We start from the raw sequence: 13,726 nt of genomic DNA, 5'->3' as shown, positions 1-13,726 counted from the left end.
ACAGTCAGACAGACAGAGAAGCAGTGCTCTTACACAGGAACTTCCCAAGGCCTGACTCTGTGGTTGCTTCTGCAAAAGGATCATGGGAATTATTAAGAAAGGCTGGGATTTTCCTCACCTGAACAAAGGAGGTGCAGATTTGTGATGCACGCCTTCAAAACATTTTATAAAAACAAAGTACAGCCTCCTTTCCCTTGTATATTTGTCAAACAGTCTTCTAGAAAGAAGCCGTAGTTAAATGCATAGACTGGCAGCTTGTGTTGGAAGTCCAGATGTCTATCCCTGGGGTGGAACTTTCCTAAAGGCACGGAACTGTACATTTTTCATACACTTCAATCAGTGGCTGCTTGCAGAATAGGTACCTTTAGCAGCAAGGCATTTGATTCCCATTTACAGAGCTTAACAGGATTAAACCTCATTGTTTAGCAAAGATTAAAGCAACAGTAAGTTTCCCATTCAGTGGGACCACCTCGTCATTCTCCACCCTCCAGGCAGAAACCAATCGCTGCAGAAACTCAGGTCTGGTTGTGTCTGTGGAAAGACAAAATGTTTCGAGTGCAGTGACTCTTCATCAGAGCTGAAAGCTGCTGGCAAACAGTGAGATTTCTGCCAGAGAGAGAGAGTAAAAAAGCGAAGCGGAAAAAAGGGAGTGCCCTGATGGGCAGCCTGGATAGAAACAAACGCTGAATGGGCGATAACTGAAAGTGTGATTAGTTTGAAAATGTTTAGGCTGTGCCAGGAGTAACCCATACAATCCTCAATCGAGTATTGCCTGCCACTACAGTTGACAGGGTCCTCAGCCAAGTCCCATCCGTTTTCTGTACTTCTAACCTCACTCCTTCCCTCGTCCTCACTCCCCACTCCACCAGCCTCTGCATTCCAAGGGTTCTGAGCAGCCATTTCCACCATCGCCAGCAGGATACCACCAGACACACATTCCCTCCTCCTCCCCCCTTGTCAGCATTCCACAGAGACCATTACCCCTCAGACACCCTGGTCCACTCCTCCTCCACTTCCAAACCTCCACAACACCTTCCATGCAATCAGAGAAGATGCAACACCTGCCTGTTTATCTCCTCATCAAAAGGCCCAAGACACACATTCCAGCTGAAAGTAGCTTCATTCAATCTAGTCTACTGTGTTCGCTGCTCACAATTTGGTCTTCTCGACAGAAGAAATTAAAAGCAGACTAGATGACTGCCTTAGGGATCACCTAAGCTCTATCCATTACAATGACCTTGAGCTTCTGGTTGCCTGCCACTTCAACACACCACCGTGTTCCCTAGCCGCCATTTCTGCCTCAGGCCTGCTGTGGTGCTCTAGCAAGGCTCAACGTAAGCTCGAGAAATATCACCTCTTTTTCTGCCTAGGTACCTTAGTCCTCAGGACCCGACATTGTTAAACTTAATGTCAGAGTGTAAACACCCCCCCCCCCCCCCCCCACAAGGGACCTGACATCAGAATTGGTAGCTGCTACATCGGTGAGGGAGACCCAGCGGTGAAAGATAGTGCCTGAAGAGTAGCAACTTCAACGCTGGTTAGGTCCGATGTAGACAGCAGTGAGGTGGTGGAGGGGGGATGACAGCACAGGCATTGATGATGCGCTGGCTCAGGATTGATCAGACTCTTTAATCAATACCTTTTTTCCCCTCCTTCGTCTTAAAACGATTCAAAATGGCACTGGATCGTGGCGACCATTGAAAAGCGTTTTGTAGTGATTGGAACAAGGTTAGCCAGGTGGACCTCAAAATAGGAGTTCCCTGTTTGGACCAGGTTAACAGCCCCAATCAGGGAGCCCTGTCTGACAGAAGAACAGGGGTGTCAGAGGATCTGCTCACTCGGGGAGCTGGCTCTGAGGAAGTTGGGTCAAGTGGCAACAAGAGAAAAACACGCCATCAAGAGATGTGCTCGTAATAGTCATCTTGGAGTTGCAGGGTAAGCATTTCTGGCATCATGTCACTATTTGGGAAGCTTGACTCATTCGATCTTGCTGAAGACTGGGCCCAGTATATGGAAAAAACGTGTTACTCTTTCAGGGGCAGATGAAAAGCAACGAGTAATGGGGGGCACGGTGGCACAGTGGTTAGCACTGCTGCCTCACAGCGCCAGAGACCCGGGTTCAATTCCTGCCTCAGGCGACTGTCTGTGTGGGGAGTTTGTACATTCTCCCCGTATCTGCGTGGGTTTCTTTCGGGTGCTCTGGTTTCCTCCCACAGTCCAAAGATGTGCAGGTTAGGTGAAGGGGTAAGCGTAGGGAAATGGGACTGGGTGGGTTGCGCGTCGGTGTGGACTTTTTGGGCCGAAGGGCCTGTTTCCACACTAAGTAATCTAATCTAATCTAATTCTTACAGCTTGTGGACCTGCAACCAGTTTCCATTCTTTAGGAGCTTAACTTTCCCTGAGGCACCAGCTACTAAAACCTTTCAAGAGTTGACAGATTTAGTTAAGGAATATTTCATCCCCAGTCCTCCTCTAATTCCGACAGTGATCTGTTTTACTTGACATTTTGAGAACCAGGAAATCCATGTCTGGATTTTTGACGAGATTAAGATGACTGGCAGAGGCATGTGACTTTGGTTTAACCCTTAATGAGATGCTGGGATATTAATCCCACATACCAAACAAACAAAGATGTAACCATGTAAAAGCACCTACTAGCTGAAGCCCAACTGGACTTCAAACAGACACTACAACTGGCTTTATCATTGGAAAATGCAGCAAGTGGAGCCTATGAGTTACTGGGTGTGCCAATGGAAGTGAACACCCTCGCCAGGCTGACTGAACTTGGAGAACACCACTTGAGGGAAGGCAATACCTCACTCAGGATATATCCTGAACAGAGGGACTCTAGGTCAGCCCACAACAAAACCCAAAACCACAGTCAAGCCTCAGCCAAACAGTTAACATTGAGGATCTGGGCTGGCAGGCACTGTAATTGCTGCCGGTACGCAAACTCAAGACAGCAAAAGAGTCTCACTAGGCCTGAACTGAGTGGATGCCTTCAGCCACCGCCCACTGGTGGAGTCATCACTAAAAGAGTCCATTCTGGTTTGAAACGTTCTACACACCCTTCTGGTCACCGCTGACATCAACAGACTGTAGATGCAAAAAGGATCCCATCCTGGCAAAACTAAAACAGCTGGCAGTGATGGGGTTAAAAAAAAACAAAAGGGCCATCACATCCAGAATTGAAACTTTTCTGGTCCCAGCAAGATCAAACTATTGTACAGGACAGCATATTATTATGGAGAGCAAACATGATTGTCCTGAGCAAAGGTACTGGCTAAACCCCACCCCAGGTCGTCCAGGGGTTTCCAAAATGGAGAGAAGTTAGGGACTAGATGCAGACATTGGGCACTGCCCCACCAATGCAGCTGAGTGTCAACAAAGACAAGTTACTGCCAGCAGTACGTTTGTGAGAATGGTTGGGTAAACACAGGACACAAATGCCAACTATGCCAGTGCTTTCATGGGCTCAATGTTCTTAGCCATTGTGGATGCCCAAAGTAGTCGGATGTGCATTAAGTCCATTCATCAAACATGGAGACACTGATAGAAAAGTTGCAAGCATCTTCTGCAATACACTGGCTCTTCGAGATGTTGGTCATAGACAACAGACCATCATTTACCAGCAGGGAATTAGAGTATTTCCTTTAAAAATCGAATAGCATTCGGCATACAAGGACAAATGCACATCAATCATCTGTGGTCTAATGGTCTGGTGGAAAGAGCAATCCAAACTTTGAAGGCAGGCTTAAAGAAACAGCCTAAAGCCTCACTCAATACCAAACTGTCCCAGTTCCTGTTTGATGACAGGACCGCTCTTCATTCAACCACAGGGACAGCTCTGGCAGAGTTGCTAAAGGGTAGAAGATTCTGCACCAGGAGTCTTACCTGGACTAGAGTGGAGGGAAACAGCATCAGGAACACCAATACCAGACAGAAGAGACAGAGACAGTTTACTTCAGGGGGATGAAGTTTGGTGTCAAACCACAGGGATGGCCCTGCATGGGTATGAAGCATGGTCAATGGGAGGTCAGCTCCCATGATATACAAAGTTCGGATTGGAGAAGTATCCTGAACAAGCACGTGGACCACATGAAAGCTGCAACCTCACAAATGGCCTGAAGGGTTACACCTGAAATGTTGACACCGTCACCTCCTGATGCTGCCTGGATTGCTACATTCTTCCAGCCTCCTGCTTGTTTAGCTCAGAACATCCAGCAAGACTGTCAAAACCCATAGGTTCTTCCCCTCTGCCTCGCGAAGAAACCCCGGACGATGAGATGGACTCAGCAATGTTGCAGTCTTGATACCATTACCACCTGACAAAAATGAATTTCTTCCAAGATGCTCCGGGTGCTGGAGGCGGGCTACAGTCTGGTACATGCGGCCAGTATCCAAGGCAGGGTCAGAGGAACCGGGCCTGGTGTGAAAACATCCCAGGAAAAAGAACGGGCCCACGTCCCACAACTTAAGAGCATGAAGGATACAGTGATCGAGGTCAGCCAGCTGAACCTCACCAGGTGGGGCTACGAGTTCCCTGACTGAACCTGGTTAACAGCCCCAATCAGGGAGGCCTGGCTGACAGACAGAAACTGGTGTGTCAGAGCTTCTGCTCACTCTGGAAGGCAGCTCTGCACTAGCTGGGTCACTGATGTACTAATCATGTGAAAGAAAGGAGGACTTGATATTGGGATACCGGCCTTTGTTACGTTATTTCACTTTTCACTGTATTTTACTATTTTTCTCACTGTAAAAAATGTGACAACAAAAAAAATCATTCATTCGCCCATCCCCCATCCTGTTCCCAGTAGAGGCAACTCATTTTCCACTATTCACACTTACCATTAAACACCTAATCAGCATTTAACTCTCACATGGCTTATCATCAGCAATCCCTTTGTCTGCTTCTCTCTCTCTCGACACTATTTGACTCACTCTTTCCTACACAAACCCCTGCCAGTAGTATAAATACCACCATTTCCCAGCTGTTTTCAGTTCTGACCCAACTAATGGATATGAAACATCTGTTAGCGAGATTTGTAGCTCAGGTTGAGGTTTGGATGTAGGTTTGCTCGCTGAGCTGGAAGACGTCTCGTCACCCTACCAGATAACATCATCAGTAGGCCTCGGGGTGAAGCAAAGAACAGGAAATGACATCACCACGTGAAATGATGTCACCACCGGAAATGACATCACCAACCCAAAGAAACCCAAACATATAAATGGAAAGCAGGAATTATCAGTGCTTCGCCCGGAGGCCCACTGAAGATGTTACCTAGTAGGGTGACGAAACGTCTGGAAATGAACCTTCCAGCTCAGCGAGCAAACCTACATCCAGAAATATCTGTTTCTCTCTCTACTGATGCTGCCAGACCTGCTGAGTTTCTCTCAGACTTTCTGTTTAACATCTCCAGCACCCGCAGTTCTTTGTTTTATTTTATTCCACTGTCCAGGACACATTATTTGAACAGTTAAGAAGCATCAGGAACCTGCTTTGGTCAATTATCACATCACCAGGCTGGCAAAGGTTCTAACTCAGGATCTCAGTTCCAGTCTTCCACCAATTACCAATACAACCAATTCCAGCTGCTTTTAACAATTTGGGACATATACAGCTATTCCCTCAAGAGGGGATATCAATCACTCCTGTTGGCAATTTGGACATGTCTTTTTCTTAAAAAACGTTGACAGATACAAACGCATGTGGTGTGCATTTCAGGGCTGACAGACACATTCCCCTTTATTTTGAAAGGTACATTTATAGAAGCTGCTAGAGGCACACTTTGTATTTATAAAGTAATAAGACATCCTCAGACACTTCACAGGAGCACTGAATAGCAATATTTACATGAAGTAATTCAAGTACAGGAACAAAAGCTTAGTTGGCTTTCAGAAACATTTGAAAAGGAGAAATGACGGTTTTCCCAAGAGATTTACAAATGGTATTCTATAGAGTTTGGTTCCTTGCAGCTGAAGGCATGGCCATCAACGGTATAAGGAAGACGACTAGAGAGGTGAAACATAAAACTGCAAAGATCACGGAGGTCTGCCAGGAGAGATTACAGGGGTAGGGACCAGTGGCACAATGATGGGATTTGGCAACGAGGGTGAAACCTATGGAAATATTCTACTGACTGCACCATATTCCCCATGGATCTGAAATGCCATATCCAGATCAGCAAGGCGACCTTTCTGTGGAGCGGCAGAAAATGGAGAAAGATACTAAACAAGTATTTTGCATCAGTATTTACTGTGAAAAAGGATATGGAAGATATAGAATGTAGGGAAATAGATGGTGACATCCTGCAAAATGATCATATCACAGAGGAGGACGTGCTGGATGTCTTGAAACACAAAAGGTGGATAAATCCCCAGGACCTGATCAGGTGTACCTGAAAACTCTGTGGGAAGCTAGAGAAGTGATTGCTGGGCCTCTTGCTGCGATATCTGTATCATCGATAGTCACAGGAGAGGTGCCAGAAGACTGGAGGTTGGCAAACGTGGTGCCTCTGTTTAAGAAGGGTGGTAAGGACAAGCCAGGGAACTGTAGACCGGTGAGCCTGACCTCAGTGGTGGGCAAGTTGTTGAAGGGAATCCTGAGGGACAGGCTGTACATGTATTTGGAAAGGAAAGGACTGATTAGAGATAGTCAATATGGCTTGTGCGCGGGACATCATGTCTCACAAACTTGATTGAGTTTTTTTGAGAAAGTAACAAAGAGGATTGATGAGGGCAGAAAGGTAGATGTGATCTATAGGGACTTCAGTAAGGTGTTTGACAAGGATCCCCATGGAAGACTGGTTAACAAGGTTAGATCTCTCAGAATGCAGGGAGAACTAGCCATTTGGATTCTGAACTGGTTCAAAGGAAGAAGATAGAGGGTGGTGGTGGTGGAGGGTTGTTTTTCAGACTGGAGGCCGGTGACCAGTGGAGTGCCACAAGGATCGGTGCTGGGTCCTCTACGTTGTGTGTCATTTACATAAATGATTTGGATGTGAGCAAAAGAGGTACAGTTAGTAAGTTTGCAGATGACACCAAAATTGGAGGTGTAGTGGACAGCGAAGAGGGTTACCTCAGATTACAACAGGATCTCGACCAGATGGGCCAATGGGCTGAGAAGTGGCAGATGGAGTTTAATTCAGATAAATGTGAGGTGCTGCATTTTGGGAACGCAAGTCATATACACTTAATGGTAAGGTCCTAGGGAGTGTTGCTGAACAAAGAGGCCTTAGAATGCAGGTTCATAGCTCCTTGAAAGTGGAGTCGCAGGCAGATAGGATAGTGAAGGCAGCGTTTGGTATGCTTTCTTTTATTGGTCAGAGTATTGAGTACTGGAGTTGGGAAGTCATGTTACGGCTGTACAGGACATTGGTTAGGCCACTGTTGGAATATTGCATGCAATTCTGGTCTCCTTCCTATCGGAAAGATGTTGTGAAACTTGAAAGGGTTCAGAAAAGATTTACAGGGATGTTGCCAGGGTTGGAGGATCTGACCTACAGGGAAGGCTGAACAATCTGGGGCTGTTTTCCCTGGAATGTCGGAGGCCGAGGGGTGACCTGATAGAGGTTTACAAAATTATGAGGGGCATGGATTGGGTAAATAGACAAAGTCTTTCACCTGGGGTCAGGGAATCCATAACTAGAGGGCATAGGTTTCGAGTGAGAGGGGAAAAGATATAATAGAGACTTAAGGGACAACGTTTTCACACAGTGGGTGGTACGTGAATGGAATGAGCTGCCAGAGGAAGTGGAGGCTGGTACAATTGTGACATTTAAAAGGCATCTGGATGGGTACATGAATAGGAAGGGTTTGGAGGGATATGGGCTAAGTGCTGGCAGGTGGGACTAGATTGGGTTGGGATTCAAAGTTTGGGAGAAGATTTGTAGCTCGTGTGCTCATTGTTGTGGCTCTGTTCGTCGAGCTGGGAATTTGTGTTGCAAACGTTTTGTCCCCTGTCTAGGTGACATCCTCAGTGCTTGGGAGCCTCCTGTGAAGCGCTTCTGTGACGTTTCCTCCGGCATTTATAGTGGTTTGTATCTGCCGCTTCCAGTTGTCAGTTCCAGCTATCCGTTGCAGTGTTCAGTATATTGGGTCCAGGTCGTTGTGCTTATTGATTGAATCTGTGGATGAGTGCCATGCCTCTAGGAATTCCCTGGCTGTTCTCTGTATGGCTTGTCCTATAATAGTAGTGTTGTCTCAGTCGAATTCATGTTGCTTGTCATCTGCGTGTGTGGCTACTAAGGATAGCTGGTCGTGTCGTTTCGTGGCTAGTTGGTGTTCATGGATGCGGATTGTTAGCTGTCTTCCTGTTTGTCCTATGCAGTGTTTTGCGCAGTCCTTGCATGGGATTTTGTACACTACATTAGTTTTGCTCATGCTGGGTATCGGGTCCTTCGTTCTGGTGAGTTCTTGCCTGAGAGTGGCTGTTGGTTTGTGTGCTGTTATGAGTCCTAGTGGTCGCAGTAGTCTGGCCATGTCGCAGGACACGCCGCAACCCAAAGGACTAGCCACACCACCAGACATCAGGAGCATTTCCGAACTGACAGCCATGCAAGGACTGCACAAAACACTACACAGGACAAACAGGAAGGCAGCTAAGGATCCACATCCATGAACACCAACTAGCCACAAAACGACACGACCAGCTATCCTTCGTAGCCACACACGCAGATGACAAGCAACATGAATTCGACTGAGACAACACTACTATTATAGGCCAAGCCATACAGAGAACAGCCAGGGCATTCCTAGAGGCATGGCACTCATCCACAGATTCTATCAACAAACACATCGACCTGGACCCAATATACCGGCCACTGCAGCGGACAGCTGGAACTGACAACCGGAAGTGGCAGAGACAAACCACTATAAATGCCGGAGGAAACGTCACAGAAGCGCTTCACAGGAGGCTCCCAAGCACTGAGGATGTCACCTAGACAGGGGACAAAACTTATGCAACACAAATTCCCAGCTGAGTTGGGATATCTGGTCGGCATGGACGGGTAGGACCTAAGGGTCTGTTTCCATGCTATACCTCTGTATGACTCCCACATCCCCCTCACTCTGTCCACCTACCCCATCACCTCCTCAGACTTGCTTCACGCCCCTTGTTCCAAACCTACCTCCCTCTCACCTCACCTTCCCAGTCTCATCTTACCAAAGTCTTGTGATACTCAGGAACAGAACAGCAAAAACTGCTTTGGTCTTGCCATAAGTGCTTCAAATTATCACTTGATTTCGTGATATTTGATTCAAATAGATAACACATTTGTTCCAGAACATATAGAACAAGAGTCAGAATTGTCAGGAGTAAATCATTGCAGCCTATTTCCAAAAATAGTCAATTCTAGTCCCTTCTTGTGTATTGCCTATCTCCTGTGCAGCAAATTGAGATTTTGTGAAAGTGTGCAACCTCAACTTACAATTGAAAGCCTATCTTCCCCCTGTCTCAGGTTTTGTTTCAGGAATATAAATGGGGAAAGAGATGTAATCCTGGCTGATGACGTTGTAAAGGAAGTAAAACACAGGTTTTCTGCTGTTACATAATCGCCCTTCCCTTCTATAACACGCACTGCTAGTCATCCTATTCCCTCTTTTGCCTTGTGATGTTACTTAAAAGCCTCCACAAAGGCTCATGATTTCAACACGAAGGTGCTCGCTCAGTAAGCGGCCACAGCGAACAAATTGGCCACTGGTCGTGTCTGAGACAGCTTTCCGCCTCATTGCACCAGTGACCCCTCGTCCTTCCCTAATCCAACATGAAACCATCAAAATCCGTTTAAGGCCAGCTTCAGATATAGAGAGGAGAACACAGCTCAACACGTAGCGTCTGTGAGAGAATTGTCAAAGAATCCGGATTCGGATCCAAAACAAACTCGGTGTTGACACAATAGACCGAACTGGTGACTCAGTGGTTAGCCCTGCTGCCTCACAGCGCCAGGGACCCGGGTTCAATTCCAGCCTCGGGTGATCGTCTGCGTGGGTTTCCTCCGGTTACCCCCCACAGTCCAAAAATGTACAGGTTAGGGTGGATTGGTCATGCTAAATTGTCCATAGTGTTAGGTGTAGGGGAATGGGTCTAGGTGGGTTGCGCTTCGGAGTGGACATGTTGGCTGTTTCCACATTGTAAATAATCTAATCTAAAAAAAACTTCTTTTAAAAGAACACGTCTGTGAAACAACCAAGGATAGACTGCCTTAAATAACAAAACACTCGGGTCTCTTGTATATCTACTCCCCACAAGAAATGGTACCTTCCAGGTCAATTTGTTTCGGCACTACCACCGAACCTCCACGTCTTGCTGAAGGGAAGGTAAGAGACCCACAACATGAGGCACAGATCAAGTATCTTTTTTCGCCCTCGCCGCGGAAATCATGCTAGAAAAAAGTTGGCCACTGAGGCGAAACATAAAGCGATTCCTTACCGGTTCACCGCGAAGGGACACCACCTCCACCTCCAACTTTACTCCAACCCCGTACCGCCACCGAGTTCGGCCCTGAGTCCCTCCTATGCTCGCTGCCCATTGGTTCCATTGCCAGCCCCTCGTTATTCATTGGCTCCGGTTCCGCCTCTTCGGTGCTCATTGACTTTGGCCCCTCGCTGCTCATTGGTCCAGTTTCCAGACCCTCGTTGTTCATTGGCCTCGGTCCCGCCACTTCGCTGTGTTTTAGCCACAGGGCTATGCTATTCATTGGCTGCGGCCCCGGCCCATCGCTGCTCATTGGTCCCACGCTGTTCATTGGCCTCAGTGCCGCCTCTCCGATGTTCATTAGCCCCAGCCTCACTTTTCATTGGCCCTTACCCTCGCTCCGCCTCCTTGCTGTTCATTGGCCCCGGCGCCACCTCCTCGCTGTTCACTGGCTTAAGCCTCAGCCCCTCAATGTTCATTGGCCCAGCGTCTCGATGCGCATTGGCTCCGACCCCGGGCTCTCACTGTTCATTGGCTCTAGCCCCGGCCCGCCTCCCCACTGCAGAGTGGCCCACTTGCACGCCTGCTGTTTGCCGGTCTGCATCCGGAGACTTCCAGGGACAGCGCCACTTGCAGGAGCAGATGAAGTTGCAACATTTCGAAGGTGAGGGAAGTTGCGTGAAGTTTTATGTCAACTAGTTTATACCACACAAACCTAACACCAGGGTTTATTTTCACAGAACCACAGCGATTATATTGAATAGAAACAGAACATAGTGGAAATATTCAGCAAATCTAAGAATGCTAAGGGGAGCAAAAACGGAAAGTGTTGGAGAAGCTCAGTAGGTCTGGCAGTATCTGTGGAGATAGAAACAGAGTTAACGTTTCAGGTCCAGTGACCCTTCAAAACTAGAAATAACTAGTAATTGATGCTGATGTTAGGGGCAGAAAGGAGAGAGCAGGAAGGTAGAGACAAAACCCAGAGATCATAAGACACCAGAGCAGAATTAGGGCATTTGGCCCATAAAGGAGGAGAAAGTGAGGACTGCAACTGCTAGAGATCAGAGTTGAGAGTGTGGTGTTGGAAAAGCCCAGCAGGTCAGACAGCATCCGAGGGGCAGGAAAATCGACGTTTCAGGCAAGAGCCCTTCATCAGGATGATTTCATTCCTGATGAAGGGCTCTTGCCTGAAAGGTCAATGCTCCTGCTCCTCTGTTGCTGCCTGACCTGCTGGGCTTTTGCAGCACCACACTCTCAACATTTGACCCTTCAAGTCTTTCCGCCATTCAATCATGGCTGATGTTTCACAACCCCATTCTCCTGCCTTCTCCTGTGATCCCGTTACCAATTACCATGGGTGCTGGGGAAAAAAATAAGCACTACCGCAGTCAGGCGGTAGTGTGGGGGTTAATAAAAAAAACGAAAAAAAAACAGGGGGACCTTGATTTAATCCCTGCCCTTAAAAAAAAGAATTCTAATAGATTTGTCAGGCATGACCTTCCTTTAATGAAGCCGTGCTGACTCAGCTCTATTTTACCATGTTAAAAATCACACAACACCAGGTTATAGTCCAACAGGTTTAATTGGAAGCACACTAGCTTTCTGAGCGACGCTCCTTCATCAGGTGATAGTAGAGGGCTCAATCCTAACACACAGAATTTATAGCTGAAAAATTACGCCATGTTCTTCGCAACACATTATCAATGAGGATGAGCACCTCACCAAGACCTTCCCCACACGTCCACTATTTGCCTTTAAACAACCGATCTCAAACCGATTGTTGTTCATAGCAAGCTGCCCAGCTCTCAGTGGTAGGCGCTGCAAGACGTGTCAGAGTATGGAGATAGATACCACCATTACGTGTGGGGACACCTCCCACTTTGTACATGGCAGGTACTCATGTCACTCAGCCAACGTTGTCTGTCTATCTTATACGTTGCAGGCAAGGATGCCTGGAGGCATGGTACATTGGGGAAACCAAGCAAAGGCTATGACAATGGATGAATGGGCACCGCACAACAATCAACAGACAGGAGGGTTCCCTCCCAGTTGGGGAATACTTCAGTGGTCCAGGACATTCAGCCTCGGACCTTCGGGTGACCATCCTCCAAGGTGGACTTCGGGACAGGCAGCAGAGAAAAGTGGCCGAGCAGAGGCTGATAGCTAAGTTCGGTACCCACAGGGAGGGCCTCAACTGGGACCTTGGGTTCATGTTACATTACAGGTGATCACCATTGCACTATACACACACACACAGGCACTCCTAAACACACACACACACGGACACGCACACAGACACCCACATACACCCTCTCACACTCACACATGCACCCCCTCACAGACTTAAGACACTCTGTACTCACTATACACACACACACACACACATACACTTTCTCACACTCTGAACCTCCAACCCAGACAGACAGACAGACACAGACAGACAGACAGACAAAGACCCACATGTGCACTTATATTTTGTGGATTGAATTTGTACTTGCAGGGTTACATTGTACTTTGCTCAAAAACTGCATGCATTCATGTAGAACTCTAAGCTCAAAAACTGCATGAATTTATGTAAAACTCCGTTATCTCACTTTTTAGATTAGAATCAATCTAAACGTCATGGCATAGACAGAGAACCAAGGGGGCCAACACCTTCAACATATTGCCTATCTATCACCATTATTAACAGCTAACCCAAGAATGCAACTTTTGTTTAAAAAGGTTTTGTGATTTACACATGAAAGAAGTGAAACTATCACTGTATTCTAACAGACGAAAGGCTTAACAGACAATCAATTTTTCAATGTATAATTTCAGTTACATCACACTATAAATTTTTGCTATAAATTCTGTGTGTTAGGATTGAGCCCTCTACTATCACCTGATGAAGGAGCGTCGCTCCGAAAGCTAGTGTGCTTCCAATTAAACCTGTTGGACTATAACCTGGTGTTGTGTGATTTTTAACTTTGTATACCCCAGTCCAACACCAGCATCTCCAAATCATGACTATTTTACCATGTGCTTCCAAGTACTCTGCAATCTCATCCTTCATAATGGACTCTAAAATCTTACCAACGACAGAGGTCAGGCTAAGTGGCCTATAGTTTCCATCTCCATTAATGACAACCGACTTGACACTGACATTTTTTACAAACCCACAGACTCCCACAGCTACCTGGATTACACCTCTTCCCACCCTAACCTCTTGCAAAAATGCCATCCCGTATTCCCAATTCCTCCACCTCCGCCGTATCTGCTCCCAGGAGGACCAGTTCCACCACAGAACACACCAGATGGCCTCCTTCTTTA

At 47.0% G+C, this 13,726-nt stretch overlaps 1 protein-coding gene across 1 annotated transcript in view; it reads right to left on the bottom strand.

The window, feature by feature from the left end:
• The window catches only part of slc11a2 (solute carrier family 11 member 2), a 95,905-nt gene extending 85,388 nt beyond the window's left edge, over positions 1-10,517 (bottom strand). The window contains exon 1 of the mRNA XM_060821146.1: positions 10,430-10,517. The gene's annotated coding sequence lies outside the window, so the exon portion shown is untranslated. The remainder of the gene's footprint in view (positions 1-10,429) is intronic.
• Positions 10,518-13,726: the final 3,209 nt, after the last annotated feature.

This window comes from Hemiscyllium ocellatum, chromosome X, assembly GCF_020745735.1.
Source record: "Hemiscyllium ocellatum isolate sHemOce1 chromosome X, sHemOce1.pat.X.cur, whole genome shotgun sequence".
In the NCBI taxonomy this organism is placed as follows: domain Eukaryota; kingdom Metazoa; phylum Chordata; class Chondrichthyes; order Orectolobiformes; family Hemiscylliidae; genus Hemiscyllium; species Hemiscyllium ocellatum.
Note: the sequence above shows the minus strand (reverse complement) of the source record. Positions and strands in the feature narration are given on the sequence as shown.